Genomic DNA, 5,077 nt, shown 5'->3' on the forward strand with positions numbered 1-5,077 from the left:
GGGACCGGCTGCCGGGAGCAGCGGCAGCGCGCAGGTAAATCCCGGCAAAGCCTCTCCCCGCTTCCCGACGCTTTTCCCACCTGGAATGCGCGGCCGCTTCGCTTTTCCTGCCGCTGCCGTGCCCGGGGATCCCCCCCTGGATCGCGGCCTGGGGGAGTCCTCCGGGAGGTGAAAGAAAAACCGGGAATTCTCTCGCTCTAAAGGTGTTTTCCTGGAATTGCTGGGATTTTTTTCCATCTGCGCTGAGCGGGGTTTTTTTTTTTCCTCAGCGCTGAATTCCGGGATGTAGCTCCCGGTTTTCTGCTGCGGCCTCGGGAATGATCTTTTTTCCATGGATTTGGCTCTCGGGTTTCAGCCTCACACCCTCGGGAATGCCCTTTTTTCCATGGATTTGGCTCCCAGTTTTCAGCCTCACACCCTCGGCAATGCCCTTTTTTCCATGGATTTGCCTCCCGGTTTTCAGCTGCACCCTCAGCAATGCCCTTTTTTCCATGGATTTGGCTCCCGGTTTTCAGCTGCACCCTCAGCAATGCCCTTTTTTCCATGGATTTGGCTCGGCCACGAGATTTTTCCCGCTGGGAATGGTGGTGGGGGCGTGGAAATCCGGGAATCCCGGGGGGTGCTGGAGCAGGGAAAGGCTCCGGGTTATCCCAGCCTTTGGGGGATCCATGGATCCGCCCTAAACCCAGGGATGTCCCCTCTTCCCGCCGGGATTTTCGGGACACCCCCGTGGGAAGGCCGGGATGCTCCGAGGGGCACCCCCAAATCCCGGGATGGGGCTTGGGGGGTTGCCCACCTCTGGAATGTTGTTTTGCAGGGCCCGAGGAGCGGGAGGAGGAGGGCGAGGAGCCCAAGGCAGGTGGGTGCCCGATGCCGGAGTGGGATCCGCATTCCCGGGGATCCCGGAGCCCTGACCCGGCAGATCCCTGAGAAAGCTCCCTGTTCCTTAATAATCCACCTGATTCCTTAATAATCCACCTGATTCCTTAATAAAACCCCACAATTCCCTAATAATCCACCCCATTCCTTAATAATCCACCCCAATCCACCCCATTCCTTAATGATCCACCGCATTCCTTAATAATCCACTTGATTCCTTAATAATCCACCCCATTCCTTAATAAACCACATCGTTCCTTAATAATCCACCTGATTCCTTAATAATCCACCTGATTCCTTAAAAATCCACCCCATTCCTTAATAATCCACCCCAATCCACCCCATTCCTTAATAATCCACCCCATTCCTTAACAAAACCCAAAAATTCCTTAATAAAATGTCAGAATTCCTTAATAATCCACCTGATTCCTTAATAATCCACATCGTTCCTTAATAATCCACCTGATTCTTTAATAATCCACATCGGTTCCTTAATATCCACCTGATTCCCTAATAATCCACCCCATTCCTTAATAATCCACTTGATTCCTTAATAATCCACCCCATTCCTCAATAAAACCCCAAAATTCCTTAATAAAATGACAGAATTCCTCAATAGTCCACCCAATTCCCAAGTAAGACCCCAAAATTCCTTAATAAACCCACAGAATTCCTTAATAAAACCTCCCAATTCCTTAATAATCCACCCCATTCCTTAATAAAACTTCTGAATTCCTAAATAAACCCCCACAATTCCTTAATAAAACCCCAGAATTCCCTAATAAACCACCCTATTCCTTAATAGAACCTCCCAATTCCATAATAAAACCTCCCAATTCCCTAATAACCCACCCAATTCCCAAATAAAACCCCAACATTCCTTAATAAAACCTCTCAATTCCCTAATAATCCACCCCATTCCTTAATAAAACCTCCAAATTCCTTAATAAAATGACAGAATTCCTCAATAATCCACCCCATTCCTTAATAAAACCCCAAAATTCCCTAATACAATGACAAAATTCCTTAATAATCCACCCCATTCCTTAATAAAACCTCCCAATTCCCTAATAATCCAAAAATTCCTTAATAAAACCTCCCAAGTCCTTAATAAAATGACAGAATTCCTTAAAAAAACCCCAGAATTCCCAAATAAGACCCCAAAATTCCTTAATAAACCTCCCAATTCCTGAATAAGACCCCAAAATTCCTTACTAAAACCCAAAAATTCCCGAATAAAACCTCCCAATTCCTTCATAAACCCCACCATTCCCTTAAAAACGTCAGAATTCCTTAATAATCCACCCCATTCCTTATTAAAACCTCCCAATTCCTGAATAAAATGACAGAATTCCTTAATAATCCACCGAATTCCTTAATAAAACTCCACAATTCCTTAATAAAACCCAAAAATTCCTTAATAAAACCTCCAAATTCCCTAATAAAATGACAGAATTCCTTAACAAAACCCCACCATTCCCGAATAAGACCCCAAAATTCCTTAATAAACCTCCCAATTCCTTAATAAAATGACAGAATTCCTTAATAATCCACCCCATTCCTTAATAAAACCCAAAAATTCCCGAATAAACCTCCCAATTCCTTAATAAAACCTCCCAATTCCTGAAAAAGACCCCAAAATTCCTTAATAAAACCCAAAATTTCCTTAATAAAACGACAGAATTCCTTAAAAAACCCCAGAATTCCTGAATAAAACCCCAGAATTCCTTAATAAACCTCCCAATTCCCTAATAATCCACCCCATTCCTTAATGAAACCCAAAAATTCCTTAATAAAATGTCAGAATTCCTTAATAAAACCTCCTCATTCCTTAACAAAACCTCCCAATTCCCAATAAAATGACAGAATTCCTTAAAAAAACCCCAGAATTCCCAAATAAGACCCTGAAATTCCTTAATAAAACCTCCCAATTCCCTAATAATCCACCCCATTCCTTAATAAAACCCCAAAATTCCCAAATAATCCACCCCATTCCTTAATAAAACCCCAAAATTCCTTAATAAACTTCCCAATTCCCTAATAAAATGACAGAATTCCTTAAAAAACCCCAGAATTCCCGAATAAAACCCCAGAATTCCTTAAAAAAAACCCCGGAATTCCTTAAAATGTCGGAATTCCAGAACAAACCCTCCCAGTCCCTCGATTTCCCAGCGCTCCAGGACGTTCCCAGTTATTCCCTTTATCCGTTGGCACGGGAACAAACCCTTGGAATTCTGTAGGGATCCCGGGAACGGGGTTCTCCCCCCCCAAAAAACGGGATTTGGGAGGCGTTTCCTTTGGGAAAAGCACCGGGATTGATCCCGGGATGGTTTTCCCTTTTCCCAGCTCTGCAGCTGCTGGAAAACGCGGAGAGCAAAGAGGGTGAGTGGATTTTCCTGGGAATTCCGGGATGATTCCCGGATTCCCGGTGATGTTCTCATCCCAAAATCCGCGTGGGAAGCACCTCCTTGGCTTTGGGGGGATTTCCCCGCTCCCCATTTCTGGTTATTCCCAGTTTTCCAGCCAGGTTTTCCCGGATTCTCATTCCCAGTTTTCCAGCCAGGTTTTTCCCGGCATCCAGCGGCTCCCAAATCCCTGATCCCTCCTTTTCCCGCTGCTTTGGGATTGGGAAAAGCTTCCTGCTGCCCATTCCTGGGAGGAATTTGGGCTTTCCGGGCGTTTCCATGGATTTGCTGGGAGCATCGGAGTCGCTCCTGCCCTTCCTGGGAGCTCCCGGAATTCCCGGCAGCGGCCGGGTGCTGGATCCCGGCTGGAATTCCGCGGGAATTGGGGTCCCTTCCTGATTATTTTCTTCTTGGGAATTCAACCTTCCTAATTAGTACTGGGAATTATCCTTTCCTAATTATTACTGGGAATTTCCCCTTCCTAATTATCCCTTCCTGATTATTTTATTGGGAATCAACTCTTCCTAATTATTTTATTACTTGGGATTTATCCCTTCCTAATTTTATTATTGGGAATGATCCCTTCCTGATTATTTTCTTGGGAATTATCCCTTCCTAATTATTTTATTTTATTGGGAATTCTCCCTTCTTGATTATTTTCTTGGGAATCAACTCTTCCTAATCATTTTATTATTTGGGAATTCTCCCTTCCTAACTATTATTGGGAATGAACCCTTCCTGATTATTTTCTTGGAAATTCTCCCTTCCTGATTATTTTCTTGGGAATGATCTCTCCCTAATTTTATTATTGGGAATTCTCCCTTCCTAATTATTACTGGGAATGAACCCTTCCTGATTATTTTCTTGGGAATCAACTCTTCCTAATTATTTTATTATTTGGGAATTCTCCCTTCCTAATTATTATTGGGAATTCTCCCTTCCTAACTATTATTGGGAATGAACCCTTCCTGATTATTTTCTTGGGAATCAACTCTTCCTAATTATTATTGGGAATTCTCCCTTCCGGGTTTTGTTTCCTTGGGAATTCTCCCTTCCGGGTTCTGTTTCCTTGGGAATTCTCCCTTCCGGGTTCTGTTTCCTTGGGAATTCTCCCTTCCGGGTTCTGTTTCCTTGGGAATTCTCCCTTCCTTGCTTTCCGGTGCTTTCCCAGCCCGTGGCTGCCGTTCCCGGAGCAGATCCCGCTTTCCCATCGCCTTCCATCGCTCCGGGCCCTTTTCCAGCCGGGCCTTTCCCGGGATTCCCCAGCAGCTGCTGCGGCCCTGGGAACTCATTAATTCAGTGCTTCGTTACTTTATTAATTTATCGAGTCATTAATTCATGGATTCATTAATTTATTAATTTATTGATTCATTAATTTGTTCATTTATTATTCATTAATTCGTCATTTCATTAATTCATTCAATCATAAATTTATTGATTCACTAATTCATGAATTTATTGATCCATTAATTCATGACTTCATTAATTAATTAATTAATTGATTGATTCACAAATGCATTAAATCATTAATTCATTAATTTATCAATTCATTAATTCATTAATTTACTGATCCATTAATTCATTAATTCATTACTTCATTAATCTATTAATGAATGAATGAATTAATTCACTAATTCATTAAATCATTAATTCATTAATTTATCAATTCATTAATTCATTAATTCAATAATTTATTCATTGAATCAGTAATTCATTAATCATTATTTTATGATTTTATGATTTTATTAATTCACTAATTCAGTATTTTATTAATTCATTAATTTATTGGTTAA

At 41.9% G+C, this 5,077-nt stretch overlaps 1 long non-coding RNA gene across 1 annotated transcript; it reads left to right on the forward strand.

The window, feature by feature from the left end:
* LOC108445933 lies at positions 1 to 4,671 on the forward strand. The gene is made up of 4 exons (XR_001860986.1): positions 1 to 34; positions 818 to 859; positions 3,226 to 3,261; positions 4,456 to 4,671. It is a non-coding gene; the product is annotated as an uncharacterized LOC108445933 (long non-coding RNA).
* The last annotated feature ends 406 nt before the right edge of the window (positions 4,672 to 5,077 follow it).

This window comes from Corvus brachyrhynchos, unplaced genomic scaffold, assembly GCF_000691975.1.
Source record: "Corvus brachyrhynchos isolate BGI_N302 unplaced genomic scaffold, ASM69197v1 scaffold164, whole genome shotgun sequence".
Classification (NCBI taxonomy): Eukaryota; Metazoa; Chordata; class Aves; order Passeriformes; family Corvidae; genus Corvus; species Corvus brachyrhynchos.